At 37.6% G+C, this 18,632-nt stretch overlaps 2 pseudogenes; one reads left to right on the forward strand and one right to left on the reverse strand.

The window, feature by feature from the left end:
- Positions 1-5,019: 5,019 nt before the first annotated feature.
- Positions 5,020-8,538, forward strand: LOC146550966 (uncharacterized; annotated as a pseudogene).
- Positions 8,539-9,738: 1,200 nt separating this feature from the next.
- On the reverse strand, positions 9,739-12,468 carry LOC146550967 (uncharacterized; annotated as a pseudogene).
- Positions 12,469-18,632: the final 6,164 nt, after the last annotated feature.

Genomic DNA, 18,632 nt, shown 5'->3' on the forward strand with positions numbered 1-18,632 from the left:
CTATTCAATGTACTGGACTTATGGCCACCTCTCCAAAAGAGATTCTAATGTATTATTGCTACAGAAGCCAGTCTTAGACAAAGTTAAATGTGGAAGGTAAAGTGGACTGCAACTAGCTCAACGTAGTATATTATTAGTTTCTCGGTAGAAGCAGTTTAACTGCAACTAGCTCAACGTAGTATATTATTAGTTTCTCGGTAGAAGCAGTTTATCTAACACACTGGAATTCAGCCTCAACTTATGTTGTTAGTATCTTGCGCCAAAAACCAGACACCGACAAATTTAATGTTAAAATACGTGTAAGTCAGCGAACAGATTAATTTGGAAAGCCCAATATGCACATTTGGTATTTATAATACAACAGGCTGTGCTTACCTTTCTGTTTTAGGCCGGCCCTCTGTTCGCCTCGCCTCACGATCTCACCACAGGCCAAATCTGCCCCTCCTCAGCACACCAAAGATCCGGGTCACCAGGCACCAAGTTGTTGAAAACTCCCAATTCTTTGAATCTTTGGGCTGAAGGAAGGACAATACTCGGTGTATAAATGCTCAATCAACAATCATTTACTTCCATACAATTCAACACTTAAGAGCATTAGAACGTCTAGACGGGAGAGCTGCTTGCTGAGGGTTCACAACAGGTCTCAAAATGGCGGCAGATCTCACAGCCTTTTATAGCGCCTAGCGGCCCCCACCTAGTCGGAAAAGCCTAAACATTCACATTCTTTCTCCCTTACGGCGCCTAATTTATGACCTCGGCTCCTTGCTCCTCTGCTGTCTGAAAGGTGGGGGTATGGAATGTGGTCTATCTCTTCTGTCCTAAACACAAAGTCTCCTGGTTACAACCTTTTTATATGATTCAACAATAAAGTATGTCAAGAAAACAGTGTAAGACATTCACAGCAGATCAAGGATACAGAGTGATGCATACTTATCTAATGAACTACAAAATGATTATGTTCTTTTAACTCAAGAGTATAATGAAGACTAAACTACATACACAGCACACCATCTAAACTAAAGGATAATATATGTCCTACAGCTGTTATCATAATTCAACTACATTGACTACGGGCATAAAATAACATATGTTTTACTAATAATCTCAACAAGCCGTTTGACACCCCTGCACCTCCTGAAGCTTTATTGTTCCACTGAAGGAAAAAGCATCTCCCCCAATCATTGTGGCGCCCCCTCGTCTGTAGGGCGAAGAAAACATCTCAGGTGGGACCTGCTTGTCATGCCAGTAAGGTTGGAAACCATCAGGACCATCAAGGTTGCATTTTTTTACAGGAGAAAAAAAGAGGTTATATTTTTTTCTCATCAGAGAATTGGTTTTTGAAGCCCTTCAGTCTCAGATGCCGTTTGATAGTTATGGGGGTGCAGTCGGCACCACTAATGGCCTTAATTCAGGTTGAAGATTCTTTAGGTCTTCCACTTCACGTTTTTGTTCCATAACCCCCAGGATTATTTAAGAATTGACTGTCTTAACTGCATCTCACCTTATGGGGATAGGTTAATTGGATAATCCAAATTGCCACTAGGTGTGAATGTGCGAATGAATGTGAGTGCGAATGGTTGTCTGTCCCTGTGTGTTGGCCCTGCGACAGACTGGCGACCTGTCCAGGGTGTACCCCGCCACTCGCCCTTGACAGCTGGGATAGGCTCCAGCGCCCCCCGCGACCCTGGAAAGGATAAGCGGAAGTGAATGGATGGATGGGAACTGCATCCCACCTCAGCAGCAGTGGCGCGCTGTGAGCGACCCTGCTTATGCAGTTCAACGAGCCGACCATGTTCAAAAAGAAACGTTTTTTCCTTTTGCCATCAGAACATCCTGACAGTCTGACTACCTGACAGAAAATGACAATGAATCCACAGTTTTGCACAGATTTGGCCTTTTAAAGGCATGTGGTCCTAAATATTTGATCAGCTGTAAAACAGCCTGTCCCAGTTTAAGTTTGTGAAATGTAAGTTAAATGTTTTGTTTCACTCCCATTTCTGCTTGTTGCATGTTGTTGAAACCTTGTTAAGATCCAACCATGCAAAAGATGATTTTTTGCCATTTTTCAAGTGGTCTTAAACTTTTGATTAGGACTGAATTTAATAATCGATTAGTTTCTTCTGAATGGATTAAGAATGCTTTTTTTCCGCATTGCAATGCATCACAATTGTAAATCATTATACGATTAATTGTGTCAGCTATATTACATGTAAGATTGTATATTTGCTTTTGAAATGGGCAGTTTGCTTTATTGTGCCTTGTATTTTCTTTGGTGGTTCTTTGTGTCTGGGGATGGGCGTCCAGGTACACACCGGCTCACTCCTTGGCGGCCGCTTATCGGGGCCTGGAGCCTGTGGCTCGCTCGGACTACTTTGGAGGTGGGGTGCCCCCGGCCTCTCGGCCTGGGGCTCGGTCACTCAGGCACAGCTGGCTGCCGGCGGAGCACACGGGCTCCCCCCTGGCTTCTGCTCCGCGGCTGCTGGGTGACCCCTCATCTGGGACTCTCCTCAGCTTTTTCTGGGATAGTGGCACAGCTGCCCCTCTGTTGGTCTTCCTTGGTCTCTTGTGTTCTGGGGGCCTCTGGATGTCTGGAGTTTTGATCTCCTCCATACCTGCTTCATGCCCTGGAGGACGGGCAGTGGCTCCCCACACCCTCTAGCAGATCATTACATGAAGGAACATTTTAAAAACAAGCACGTCCATGCTCACAGGTGTACACACGGGTGATCACACCCACAAACCTATGGGCTCAAAATGTGGTCATAAATATTTTGTACTTGTAAAAAAGATTTGTATGTGTAAAAAAAATTTGTGCGTGCGTAAAAAAGATTTGTATGTGTAAAAAAGATTTGTGCGTGCGTAAAAAAGATTTGTATGTGTAAAAAAGATTTGTGCGTGCGTAAAAAAGATTTGTGTGTGGACTTAGAAAAAAAAAAACCTGCAAGTTACAAGTACGAATTTTGACCCTATTTTTCTTCCTTTAAGCTGATTGGTCAATGTCATGTCAATCACAAATTAAACAATCCAATCAGAGAACAGATGGGTTTGGCTGTCGGGGGGATGCTTTACGGACCTTCAGGTCCTGGAAGGGTTGCAGATTGAAGATGGAGGACAGCGGTGCCGCTTCTGCGGCGCAGGTAAGCTTTAGTTTATGGTTTACTGGAACAAGCTAATTGTCCAGACATATATTTTTGAATATCATGTTCGTTTACTACACTGTAATTTTTCACGGTGCCAAAAGATAGCTTAAAAAGGGCTCTCAACATTAGCCCTAGTGTTGCATGTGTTTAAATAGTCTCCTGTGTGGCACGGTCTGTCTGCTTAAACATCAGCATCGTGGAGAATTATGTGTTTGGATTTAAGTGTAATCCCGATGAGATGTCGTTTTGGTAATAATTGGAACTGAAATGCTCTGACTTGACCTTAGCACTGGTCCCAGGTCACCCCCGAGTTTGTGTTAGAGTAATACTACAGTAATTACAGTATACAACAACTTTCAGCAGCTACTGAAAGTTAGGGGACCTAGCTTAACTTTCAGTAGCTGCTAACGCATTAACGAGCAAACCGCGCTAACGTGTTATGCTGCGCTAACTTGCTAACGGAAAATCGATTAATGTCATTTTAAGGAGATTACTGCTGACAGCACAAATATATGTGTGTGTATAAAGTATCTGATTTCAGTTTTCTTCTACTACTGTAATTATGGCTTAACAAGCTTCCTCAGTGAGCATTTTGGGATTTATGACAGCTTATAGGCAGTGACATTGAGAAGTACTCTGTTATACAGTACCAGATTGACCAAGAATGCTTCTGTAGTTAACTGTAGTGCAGTGTCTGTCTGGTGTCAGTAAGCTAATGTCTGTTGATATTTGCTTTGCTGGATGTGTCCTGTTCAAAAATTTAAGAAGGAATTCAGGAGAAAATGATTTAAAAAGATTGTAATTTCAACTTGCTTCAGCAGTTGAAATTACAAGTTTATAGTGCCAGCCTTTTGTGTGAACCAGCTTCCCAAAAAGGATAATGCTGAAACGGGCTTTACAGCTTATATACTGTGACAATAAAAACAGATGCTGATTCTAAGGCCCAGTTCACGGCATCTTGTTCAGCCTCCCTAACCCAGAGACTAATCTAACCATTATCGTGTGTTTGTAAGCATACTGCAAAAAACCCCTCTGCACTCTATGTGTACCTGCAATATTTCGAATACAGCGCTGAATGACATTCTCAACCTTCAAACATGGAGTGCCAACATGCTTATGAGCACATTTGCGTTGTGTACATCTTAAAAAAAAAAAATGAAACAGCCTTACTTAATAATTTTGTAAAGTAAATTTTCAACCCTAACAGATGTCACATGTGTTTAGGGACTTTTAAAGTCTTTCTGCATCGGGTTATGTGTTTTGAAGTGTGCTATACTAAATTTGTGGGTCATCTGTGTCATCATGGGAACATCCACAGGGTACTTCAGAGAGAGAAATAGTAGAGTGTATGATACATCCATAGAGAAACGTGTAAATCTTTGAAAATTGCCTGATTGTTTTACTTAACAGGTGACTATAAATCAAGTGGACCTTGGTCGATCTCCCTCCAGAACAGAGAACCTGGGATGTTCCTGTGACTCTTTGGTGGGTTCATTTTTTTCATTATTAAAGTAAAGTTGTTTGAATTTTTTGAATACAGCAAGGTGGCACAGGATAAAACATATTTAAAAATAATTTTTAATGCAATTCAGTTTCTTTACTGTATTACAAAGTTAATCAAAATAAAAAGATTTCATGAGAATATTATTTTGTTTTATTGAGTTTTACGCAGTTTGACATTTCATTGTTCCTTCAATGCACTTCATATGATATTAGTAATTGAATAAATTTTTTCTTCTTTCAGGTGGCTTTAGGAAGACATGTTTTCCAAAACCTTCAAAATAGGCTGGTGCAGTCCTACCAACAGCAGCCCTTGGACCTTGATCATATTGAGTTCCTCTGCGTGAACGCATCAACTCTAGTCTGTTCTTTCTGCTCATATTAATGTTCCATCAGTGGTAGGTTTATTTGATTTAGTTTTGGTTACCTTTAAAAATCGTTTCGATATATGCCATTCTTATGTATCTTATAATGTTAATTTTACAGTGTAGTAATTATGCTATACAAATACACCTGTCATCCATTGCTTTGTTAAATCCAAGATGAAATTTTGTTCTGTGTTTCAATATAAAGATTGGGGATAAGAATAATGATAGTAAGATGGTAAAACTGAATTCCAGGATTTCATCCAACTAAATATTTTAATGCAACCATTTTTTAGGTGGTTGAAGCTCTTCACCACCTCATCTGCCTCATCCATTCCGATATGGATACAAGAAGGTCTGCCATTGTTGTTGACAGCTCAGCTGGTGAACGGGGGAGGCCAAAGCTCTATGTTTCCAAAGACCACCTCAAAGATCTAATAAAGATGGACCTCTCCGTTCCTTGTATCTCCAAGCTTTTGGGCATATCGCAGAAAACAGTCCGACGAAGAATGGAAGAGTGGGGCCTCTCAATAACGGCAACCTACAGCTCACTATCAGATGATGAAATTGACAACTTAATTGCAGCCATAAAACAGGAATCAAAAAATCTGGGTTAGTTATTCATGTGAAAAATAATGCTTGTAATAAGGCTATTTTATTTTTCTTGCTAGCAACCGTTCATATTTACATGAATAACACTAGCTGAATGTCATGATTAGTTAGTAGTTTGATTTACTGTACTATAAGTGCCTTCCAATGTGCAGTTGTGATTCTTTCACTATGGAATGTCTTTTTAGGCTACAGAATGGTTAAAGGATGCCTCAGGGCACTGGGCCACAGGGTGCAGTGGAACAGAGTATGGGATTCCATGCGTCGTGTTGACAGCGCTGGAATCCTTGAAAGGATGGCAAATCTTGGATGTGTTGTCAGAAGGACATACAGTGTTCCTGGTCCTCTCTGTCACTGCTCCACATTGACACCAACCATAAGTTAATTAGGTAAGTTTAACATAACTCAATAGTCATAGGGCACATTTGGGCCCATTACTATTTAACTCATTCATGCATATGCAAACACTGTATTTTACATTACGCCATCACTTTACCGCCAAGTTAGCAGTTTTATTTATATATATATATATATATATATATATATATATATATATATATATATATATATATATATATTTTTTTTTTATTTTTTTATTTAGTGTTTATATATCATATTTGATTATTGGTGAAAAATGCAATTAATTAATTATACTCAGTGGCTGAAGTCTTAGGGGCTGTGTCTTTGTCTCTTTACAGATATGGACTTGTGATGTTTGGTGGTGTTGATGGCTTCTCAAGGAAGGTTTGCATTCTTCACTAAAATAGCAGAAAATGTGATGCTAGTACTAGTACTTCCATAATGTCTCTTTATTTTCAGATCTTGTACTTGAAAGCAGCTAACAACAACAAGGCTTCTACAGCACTGACGTTCTTCCTTGAGGCTGTACAGAAGCATGGATTTCCATTGAGGTATAATGCAAAAACTTGCTGTTCACATTAGAGCATAGAGGCTTAAATCAGTCTCACTTATATTTTGAATACACATTCATGCCTGACACACATGCTTGCTGTCTGGAAATGATTGAATTTTCCTATCATTTGTATTATATTTTCAGAGAAATACTACAATAATAATAATAATAATAATAATAACACGTTTTATAACACCTTAAGGTTATCTTACAATAGCAACAATACAATATATTGAAACATTGCAAATAAAATGTAGACATAAGTTAAAGAAGAGAAAAGCAAGCATGACAGTATAAAAGCTAATCAAGTTAAAATGGACTAATACAGAATCAGGTGTATGCAATTCTGAATAGATGGGTTTTGAGACGTGACTTAAAAGTGGTGAAAGAGTTTGTGGTCCGGAGATCTGGTACATCCAAAGTCTTGGGGCAGAACAACTAAAGGCTCTGAGTCCCATTGTAGTTAGGCAAGCATGTGGAACAGACAGAAGGGAAGCTGAAAAAGAGCGAAGTGTATGAGGGGGCGAGTACAAATGTAGTACAAATGTAGAAGATCAGATAAATATGGACGAATATGTCAAATCAGTGTCAGCTGTTTCCCATGTGTTTTCATTTTCTCTAATCACACTTGTGTGTATTTAGTCTGTGTGTTTCTGTTCATTCTTTGTCATGTTGTCTGTTGTCGTTTGTGCCATGTTTCCATGCGTCTCTGCTTCTACGCTCCGGGTTTCAGGTATCTTTGTATCCACGGCGAGTTTCATGTTTTGGTTTTTATGTTTATCTTTAGTCTGCCCAGTTTAGCTTCATCTCTGCCTTTTATTTTGTATAGTTTTTACCAGCCTTAAGAAACGGCTTGCTTTCTGTTAACATTCAAGTTTTGTACCACATTCCATTTTTGTCTGCACTTGGGTCAAATATTAATACTTCACATAGTCAGCTGCTCAGCCAGACTGTGACAGAACAACCATTTCACTGACTTTGCAAGTTAACATTGCTAGTTGTGTATTGTACTTTTGGGGAAAATATTTACAAATATAGCTCTGCATAAGAGCTCAAAGAGCCCTAAAAATATTATACAGTTGAATGTAAAACATTCACATTTTTCTTTAAATGATTAACTTTAAAATATTGCTAAACTGTGATACTCTGTAATTTCTGTGTCCTTTGTTTTTCATATTTCTAGAGTGAGGGGAGACCAAGGAGTTGAGAATGTTGACATTGCTCGATACATGTTTGAAGTTCGGGGCTGTGGTAGAGGAAGCTTTATGTCTGGCAAAAGCGTGCATAACCAAAGGTATTCCTAATTTACAACAAAAACATATTTTTGATTGCCAGGTGTAGTATTCTGGCGTTAATTATTGAATGTGTTATTAACAAAATTACGTTTAAAATTTTTGTTTTGTTTTAAAGGATAGAGCGCCTGTGGCGAGACGTTTGGAATGTTGTCACCAACATACGATCTTCTTCACAGACTTGAGGAAGACAGACTCTTGGATCCAACAAACTGTACTGACCTTTTTTGTGCACAGTATGTGTTTTTGCCACGAATCCAAGCAGATTTGGAGACGTTTATTGAAGGCTGGAACAATCACTCTCTTAGGACAGAGCGGAACTACACCCCAAACCAACTATGGGAGATTGGAAAGACTCAGAATCCAGTCAATCCTCCTGAAAGTATTGTGGTATGATTACACATCTCTAAATTATTCAAATTGCTTTTTTGAAAAAAAAAATGTATATCATTGACAAAATTAATAAAGCATGTATTTTAAAGACTTCCTGAATTGATGGCGTCTAATTTCAGGCAGAGTATCCAGATGTGGACATTGCAGACTTGGACCAAACTGGTATTCACCTTCCAGAACTTGTGTCTCCACTTGACAGTGAGGATTTGGAAAGAGTGAGACACCTTTTCAATCCCATGGAACCCTCTATGTCCTATGGGGCTGACATTTACAGTTCCCTTCTCCAGTATGTGGAAGGCATTCTTGAGAACAGGCAGGATTTATAGCTTTATCTAGAGTGATAGTTGAAAATAATATGCCCTAACAGATGTTTACATTATGTTGAATTATCAGTTTTTGTATCCGAGGACAGTTACTAAAAGTCTGCATCAATATTTATTTTCAGTTTTTAATGTTAATGCATTTTGTGTTTGATGAGTTTACTAAACCATATTTTCCTGATAATCTGTCAGTTAATGCAAAGGTAACATGATAAATGCTTTCTGTTCTCATGTAAGTCCTTTGTTTAATAATAGCTTCAATAAAATTTTGTTTAGGTGCCATCATGCCTATTCTTGCTGATTTATATGATTTATATTTTTATTTAATTTTAAAGGCAAGATTCAATTAATATACTTTATTTACAGTCTGACAAGAATTCTTTTTCTTAACTGTGATGGAGTCTAGAATGTAACTTGTATTTAAGTCCAATAACTGCTGCTCCAAATCCATGTCCTTAACAACTTCTGGATTTCAATTTGGGGTGTTCAAGCATATTTCCTTTGATTTACAAAATGATTTCAAACAACCTCAAAAATAATCCGGAAAATTATCATCCAATTTTCGTTGCCCAAAACTTTACTTTATTGGTAACAGCTTGAAAGTGACAAAAACTCTCATGACTGTAGAACTGTAATGTTTTGATGTGTGTTAGCTGTCCTGCATGCGGTAATTAAATAGCTTGACCACAGCTGACAGTGTGGCAGATTTTTATTAACATTATATTCAACATCATTGGACTGTGTGTAACATTTAATACAGCTTTGGTATTAATCTACTTTTTTTTCACTTCGTGTAATCCAGGAAACTGCTTCAAACAAAGAGATGATGTGAATCGGATGCATGACAATGACTGAAACCTAAATAACACAATCATTAGTTCCTTAACTTCAAATATAAATGTTAATGGTGGGAACTGTAACTTTAATTTTTATATTTAAACTCGCATAACAATATTCACAAAAAATCAATAAGCCTAAGTAACAGTGAAACTTTTGGCTATGTAAAACATTTTTCAAGCATGGTTTAGCAAGTTTATTCGACATCCAGTGTCTACAAATTGCTTTTAAATAAGGCCGAAACCTGTGGCACAAGTTGCAATGCAATCATCAACATGTTTGGAAAAGACATTGTACTCGTGGAAGTGCCCAGGCACACGCAACGTTCCAAAACATGTAGAGGATATGAGGTAGTCTGCTTCGACTACTTCAACCTTCATGGTACCAGTCGGAATTTCCCACCCGACCCAAAACCTCATCAGCTGGCTGAGCTGGAATGGAGTGGCTGTAAAAATAATCAATGCATTAGAAATTAAATTAGATTCAAATTTTGAATCACAATGCAATTACACTCGCCTGTTTCAATGTAGGTCTTCAGAAATCCCACTGTTTGCATTTGGATGCTTTGTGGGTAAGGTGGATCATCATCGTCTTCATCATCGCCCTCATCTCCTGGCCAAACAATGTGGCTAAGAACAGCCTAAAATGAGATTTCAGAGACACACTTAAGAATGCAACTGCCTTAAATACAGTTTTTTTACATGTTAAATTTGCGAAGGGACTTTTTTCCGACACTTGGCATTTATATATGGTGTATTCTAGGGGGTGCTCATGATGGCACTGGATTATCTGGCATCCTTTAAAAGAATTTTCCTCATGATGAATAAAGTATTATCAATCAATCATTTTGTCTCACTTAAAGTATAATGGTAAAAGGACTGATTCTTAATTTTCTACTCTCCCAGACCCTTCAAAGTTTTTTCTACAACAATTATCATTGTCACAATCACATTGTTATTTTCTGTACTTCCTACCAAAAATTCATACAGAGCGGGGAGCCAGGGATCTTAACAAACTGCTGATCAGTAGATGACCTGCTCTCCCTCCTGAGCTACAGCCTCCCCTAAAAGCAGCATTAACTGTCATGCCATCTAGCCTTGTCACTGTAGTCGGCATTGTTAGGTATTTTAGTACCATGGGAGCATTTACTGGATATTGTTTTATAGTGACATTATGCAGGAAAACTCTGTCATTCAATAAGGCCCCTTTGTTTTAGTTATTTTTCTCTTTGACCCAAGAGTTGATGTGTGAGAATCACAGGCTGGTACAAGGTTGAAATACCACAGAGATCACTCCCTCAGCTACATTAGTTTCTTAATCTTTTAGGAGACGCCTGTTGTAGGCCAAATGGTTTGTTTCAGATTTCACTAATGTAAGAACTCTTTGTTTTGTGCCTTGAAAATATGTCGCTGAGATAATCACAATTGTATCTGAACTAATAAACTACACAAAGGATGCTTCTTCACCCAAGGGCAGGAAGACGCTGCCTTATCTTGGTCTGTACTGGTTTAAACTGATAATCTGCTGTCTCATGAATTTTACCCTCTATATAAACTGTTCTACTTGTGAATAAAGTTGAGTCACTTTGGGAAGACAATCTAAAGCAGTCTCTGTTTTCTTGTTCTCCCAAGCTGCTCCCGAGCTCGTACTAACACGCTGAATGGCATGCTTGAATGTTACTTGAGAATTTATTTGACTGTGTTACAGACTAAGGGACATTCTCTGCTGATAGGTGAAGGTACATTCTCTGCTGATAGACGTCCACGCCTCGAAGGAAGTCGATCCACGGATTAGGCCCTGGAAACCGTTTCCTTCAGGCATATTAGAAATGCATTGAAATACCTGTGCAGTAAGAATGCTGTCTTCATGCTGGGGAAAGACCACTGAGGCTGTGTCAGGTCTTTGTTGAAGCATAGTCAACAATCCGGTGTCCTTCAGACCTTGTGTTTTGTCTGCCTTTTAGTTCGGCCTATCACCTAAAACAATAATTAAAAATAACCACATGACATTTGCTTAGGTGATGACAATCTAAAAAATTTTTTTAAAGGGCAATCTTACTGCATGATGGAGAAGCTGTTGGAACAGCCATCTGCGGTTTTCTGCACTAATGGGTGGCAAGTCCCAGGAAATGGCCAAATTGTTAATGTCATCCTTCTGCTGCTCAGTGAGGTGTTTATTACCATCAAGCTTATAGAGGAAAAAAAATTCCATTTTAGTATGTTGCAAATATATTGCATAAAAAATCTGCATTTTCTTGGGGGGGGGTATTTACACGTATATAAAAATAATGAGTTAATTTAAATTATGATTTCACAAAGGCTTGAAGTAAATTAGTATTCACCATGCAAATTGTAGAACGAATATCTAGGTCTGGCACATCATCGAGCTGGACAGTGACAGTGTCTCTATCAGCATGGACCAACATGTGAATAATAGCCTTGCTGAGGCCATGCAATCGTGGCCCATCGTTCAAAAATGAATGCCCAATCATTCTGCCTGCTACCACAAATAAGTCACTGTCTGCCAAAATCTGAGAAGTAGAAGGCACTAGATGGTTCTCTTGTCCCTCAAAGAGAAGGGTCATGTTGGCTGCACCTGGAGAAGAACAGTACAAGAAAAATAAAAAAGGTATAGCGTTATCTATTGACGTAAGTAGTTGATTAATGAAGTGGTCAAACATGATGCAAATACTTCAATCTTTTTTCTTTTTTAAATTTCTGGAGTAAATTTCTCGATGTATTATTTTAAAAACTCATCTCACATTAATTAAGAAAAGGATATAGAAACATACCGCTATGGATGTTAAAGCCATGTTGCAACTTTAGCATTGCCATGCTGAAAAAATGTCTCTGGACCCCAGTGCCAACAGCTGTGTCACCTATTTTAAAATTGGGAAAAAGAAAAAGACAACAACAACAACACAAGTAAAGTTACAAACTGCTTTACAGCACCCTTTAATGGAAAATTCTCATTTACCAAGTTGGAATGTTAAACAGCCTTTAAAGAAACTAACTGAATCTATGCTTCACCATAAGCATTACCTTGTAAAGAACAACAAAAAGGTCCTGCCCAATCAATCTGTGGTCTTTTGTAGAAAGCAATGATCTCTCGGCTCTGGGATGTTTGATCTTGTCGAATGTCAATGATAGCTGTGATTTTGGGGTTCTCCTCCTTTTCCTTTAAGAGATGCCTCTTAAACAAAACTGCAGCATCTTGGGGATCACTGGCCTTTTCCCACTGTTCTACTAAAAGATAAAGTACATTGTATGCAAAAATAACATTTTGTACTGTAAACCCAGTAAGCCAAAAAATTAAGGCCCAGCACACTTTCTGGTAAGCACGTCAATTTGGAATTTTAACTATACTCTGACATTTGGTATGAAAAGTACCTTCCTTATTGTTGGCTGGGATGTCAGTGTTCATCTCAGCAGCAAAATTGAGAAGTGTGTCTCTGACTTCATGTGCTGCGTGATGCAGGTCATCCACTTCACTTTACCCAAAGAGTTGCAAAAGAAAAAAAACCATCAGTGTTTAAACAGATCGATCGATCGATAGATGGATGCAGGAATACTGTCAATAAAAGATAAGGTCACCTAAACAATGCACTCTAAAGAAGCAAAAGTATATTGTTAAAATGCCAGGATGAACACTGATAAAAGCTCATCCATGTGGTCAACATGATCATAGAAGATGAACAGGTTAGATAAGGATGAGCCCCTGCTATGACATGATGCAAAGACAGAAGCAAGAGCAACTATAAATGTGCTACACATAGCATTTATTTAGTGTTGTCCAACTAAAATGAACTTACCGATCACCACATGTACTGGCATGCAAGACCAAGTCATCTGGAGGATAATGATTTCCACAAACAGGACAAGAAGGCTGAAGAGGATATTGCAATTAAAAAGTGTATTTATTTTAGTCCTAGCAAAGATGAACAGTCCAAATCTAGCACAGAATGCCACAGGTAATTAGCAAATAATGAAACAGTTGAACAAAGATCTGCTTGGAATTTTGTATTGTCCATATTACAATGTTAAATATATCTGGGAACTCACCTCCAATTGGACTTCATTCTGATGTGCCTGGTCAGTCATGCTTTCACACGCGGCTTCCTGGTAAAGGAATCTAATGTTACATTACACATTTAAGGTAGCTACATGCTGCTCACGATTTGTCATTTAGAGCAAACTAGGGGATCAACGCCCCTCATGGGGACACTCCAATAGGGCATAAAGTTTTGGACTCTCCACCAATTGCTCTAAAGCAGGGGTGTCAAACTCAAATACACAGTGGGCCAAAATTCAAAACTGGAACAAAGTCGCGGGCTAACGTTAATATTTATTGAAATATATTTGTTCCTACAGATATAAGAATGAATCTTTTCTTATGGACTCAAACACGTTTTGCTAAAAAACGGAATATTAAACAAGGAAAGCTTAATACTAAACAATATATATATTAGCTGTATAATACCAGTAGGCCAGCTCTGATAGTAATTTGGTATGGCTTCGCGGGGCAAATGTAATTAGGCTGCGGGACAGGGTTTGACACCTATGCTCTAAAGAAACGAAGAAGCTTCTCAGATGAGAGGTGGCACATCTTCAAGAAAACTTATAGAAGTCCAGATGTTTTCTTTGCAAACTCTTTAGACTACAATGACTGGGATAACTGAGAAACTTCACAGACATTTAGAGCAAAACTTACGACTGATTTCAGCACATACATTGACTCTGGAAATTCACCCAAAGTAGTCTTGGGTAAAGCATAATATTCTGTCCTTCCATTTTGAAAGTAGTAAAAAGAATACAACTTAAAAAGTTTTAGTTTTTAGCAAAGGTGGTAGCAATGTTTGTTTTACTGTTGAATTTGGCTTACTTGTACACAGTTTTCTACATGACCAACAAGTAGCTGAAGAGGCATAGTCACACCACAGGTCTTGCACTGAGACTTCGGCATTTTGCTGAATTCTGCAGCATCATGTGGAAGAGGTGTAGTATCAATTTTTTCTTGGAGAGGGACAATATAAAGAGTATTTTTTCCATTGTTGGTGGCCATCTTGAGCGTCTTGGCTGTGTAGCCTTGTGTTCCCTGAGATACTAGAGAGAGATTTCTCTGTCCGCTACCACCTAGAATATGGAACAAAAACCAAATAATGCATTCGCAATACAGCAATGTTCTAAAAGTTGAGATCATAAAGTACAAATAAATCCATAACATTATGGAACACTACTCTTGTATAGCAATGTCTTTAAAAACTACCTTGTAGCAAACTATGCTTTTCATTTTTAAACAATGCTTAAAATGTTGAATGAATCACTAGACCAAAACAATATTTCATCCATAAATATATTCCGAATATTCAAGTTTTTAATTAAGTGGTGCTGTACTGTTGATCTTATACCTGTAAACAATGGAAGTGTATTGATGTGCATCTTATGCCTTTATAGCTTTTCAATCACAATGCACAAAAAAAAGTGAGTTAATCTAAAAAAAAAAGACCATGCCTACAAATTTGAAAACTAAATAATAAAAGCCATATCAGTGTTCCATAAGTTATTCTCGGAAGAAGTGTTAGAAATGTTTTAATTAGACAAAAAAGCTTCTTGTAAAACTTATCCGGATGCTTTTGGCTCTAAGTAAATGTCTTCTATTAACTCAGACACAAAGTTGGGGAGTTAAAATGACTTACCTCCAGCTTTATACAAGAGCCATCCACCAGTTAGGGCCTTCATCTTCGGATACTCTTCATGCAGAGCTACAGTAATCTAAATTAGGGTTAAAAGAAATCAAACATTTCCTCATCATTAGTTTGTCAAATCAAATTGTAACATTTTTCAATTTTAATTTTAAAGTTTAAGATTAGATTTTTTTTTGACAAGATAAAGGCATCTAAAATTGAGAAAAGTACTTCTTCATGATCAGCATTGTCAGCTATGGTGAGAGTTCGCCTTCCAAGTCCAGCTTGAAGAAGCCGTATTTCATTCTTTGGGGTTTTTGTCATGGAGTCAGGCAAAAGAGAATTGCAACTGAAGGTTGCGAACTGCATGTATGACATTACTAGGAGCTGGGAAAGGCCTCTTTCCTTTGGATTGCCTTCTTTGAAACATTGCTGGAAATGACCTGTAAATAAGATTATACATTTGAGGCATTAAACACTTTGCCAAATTCTTCCAAATTAAAGCAAGACTACTCATCTGATTGGAAAAGTACTGCATTACTGTTAAGGTGAAATGTCATAATGATGTTTAAGGAGGATCCAAGAGCATAGGTAATTTGCAGAGCAGGTTGTTTAAATAAAAAGATGACTTACATAAAAGAGAGTAAGAGTAAAAGCTGAACACACAATAGAGACAAATCCTGGATGCAGCATTTTACTTTTGTGCATGCCAGGTTAAAGCCTATGAATTATATTTTTAAACCAAAACCAAAGAGTAACTCAAAACCAAAAGGGTTCCTTGAATCCAGTATTCATTATATCCTTGTCAGTACAGATTTTATGTCTTCTCCAGAATACAGGGAAAATAATATTAAAAATATGAACAACTGAAATACAAACCTAATTATCTGGGCTTCTACTTTACTGAATATCTTAGATTACTGTTCCATAACACTCCTCCCCCCCGAAAAAAAAGAAAGGAGTAGCATTACTGGCAATTTTCTTTTTCTTTTTACCTTTGCATTTCTATTTGGGTGCTCACTCTTGGGGTTTGCTGAGGCACTGTCGCAGTAACAGATGTGGTTGCAGTTCTACTCCTAATATCAGACTGGGAAGTTGACAGAATTCCCACAAGATTCAGTATAGCCTTCTCTATTGCAGTCTTTGGCTCCTGTTGAAAATATATTTATATGTTATTGAACATCTGCATCTTCATTTAAACAATACCATATGGTTTCCCGATATATCCCTTTTTCCCTTATTAACCTAATATTAAAATAGTTAACAGTATAACTAATAGTCATGAGTGAGAGTTTAAAAGAACACCAAGGAAGGTTGTTAAGCCATAATTACAGTAGTAGAAGAAAACTGAAATCAGATACTTTATACACACACATATATTTGTGCTGTCAGCAGTAATCTCCTTAAAATGACATTAATCGATTTTCCGTTAGCAAGTTAGCGCAGCATAACACGTTAGCGCGGTTTGCTCGTTAATGCGTTAGCAGCTACTGAAAGTTAAGCTAGGTCCCCTAACTTTCAGTAGCTGCTGAAAGTTGTTGTATACTGTAATTACTGTAGTATTACTCTAACACAAACTCGGGGGTGACCTGGGACCAGTGCTAAGGTCAAGTCAGAGCATTTCAGTTCCAATTATTACCAAAACGACATCTCATCGGGATTACACTTAAATCCAAACACATAATTCTCCACGATGCTGATGTTTAAGCAGACAGACCGTGCCACACAGGAGACTATTTAAACACATGCAACACTAGGGCTAATGTTGAGAGCCCTTTTTAAGCTATCTTTTGGCACCGTGAAAAATTACAGTGTAGTAAACGAACATGATATTCAAAAATATATGTCTGGACAATTAGCTTGTTCCAGTAAACCATAAACTAAAGCTTACCTGTGCCGCAGAAGCGGCACCGCTGTCCTCCATCTTCAATCTGCAACCCTTCCAGGACCTGAAGGTCCGTAAAGCATCCCCCCGACAGCCAAACCCATCTGTTCTCTGATTGGATTGTTTAATTTGTGATTGACATGACATTGACCAATCAGCTTAAAGGAAGAAAAATAGGGTCAAAATTCGTACTTGTAACTTGCAGGTTTTTTTTTTTCTAAGTCCACACACAAATCTTTTTTACACATACAAATCTTTTTTACGCACGCACAAATCTTTTTTACACATACAAATCTTTTTTATGCACGCACAAATCTTTTTTACAAGTACAAATCTTTTTTACAAGTACAAAATATTTATGACCACATTTTGAGCCCATAAGGATAGGTTAATTGACTAATCCAAATTGTCCATAGGTGTAAATTTGAGTGCGAATGGTTGTGTGTTAGCCCTGTGACAGACTGGCGACTTGTCCAGGGTGTACCCCGCCTCTCGCCTTATGAAAGCTGGGAAAAACCCCAGTGCCGCGACCCTGAAAAAGGATAAGTGGAAGCAAATGGATGTTAACTGTTTAACTGAATCATTGTCTCTACTGGTTTTTAGTAATGTTTCTAGCAAATTATGACAAAAAGTCAAAGAATATAAGTTTTATGCCCGTTATCCCTATTCTGTTTATTACCTCATTTGTTGGACCTTAATTTTTTTTAGACGACATTCTGGCTGCAACAGCTGCCAATAATTTTGTGTAAATATGAACTTTTGAATAAAAAGGCATGTTTTGTATTATACAGCTCTTCTGTGCTTTGTCAATAGGAGACGGTAAACAAGCTTATTAAAATGTATTTTAACTGGTTTACTTTATATTAGTTTTTTATTTCAATGTAATAATTGTACAAAAACCAAAGTTCACTGTGAATTTTACATTTATCAACAAGTATACTGTTATGTATTCTGCATTATCACAATATTTTCTACGGTGAAATTCTGGCAACCACAGTTGCCAGTAATTTACCGTAATCAACTTTTTAGGTATGATACCGTATTATTTTATACAGTTCACTATATTTAACAAAGTAAGTCTGTAATCAGGTTAACGGAATGTCTGTTTTCACATGAATTTGTTTAAATTTAGTCATTTAATGTAAAAAAAAATATTATTATTTAATGTGAAATTTGAGGTTACCAAAATAGGATACCATTTTGTGTTCTACATTTACAATTTATTTTCCACGGTGAAATTCTGGCAACCACAGCAGCCAGTAATTCACTGTAAATTCTACAATATTTTTTTACAGTGTACTACAAAACGTGCTTCTTAGACACAAGGTATTTTTACCCTGTTGTTTAACACAGGTCAAAATAAAGGACAAACAATGCATATGCTTAAGCAGCATTTTTCTATTTGTGGGTTCTTCCTTAAGTTGCAGTGCATTTGACCTCACAGGCCCACTGGAAGCACCAAAACTCCTTTCTTTATTATTTGGAGAATTGAGACAGCTCTTACAATGGCTACCACACAGGTTACCTGTCTCATTTAGTAATGAAAGAAATGAACTATTTGAACACACCTTTTGTCTTTTTTTGTTGATTAGATTTTGTTTTGTTGATTTCTTTAATTGCTTTCTGGTTTGTTTCGTGTGGGGCCGAAAAAGTATGTTGAAACACACATTCATTTCTAAATAAGTTTTGTTTGCA

This window comes from Mchenga conophoros, linkage group LG20 (assembly GCF_057382185.1).
Source record: "Mchenga conophoros isolate Kocher_MC1m ecotype Shallow Benthic linkage group LG20, M_conophoros_male_GT1.1, whole genome shotgun sequence".
NCBI classification, from domain to species: Eukaryota; Metazoa; Chordata; class Actinopteri; order Cichliformes; family Cichlidae; genus Mchenga; species Mchenga conophoros.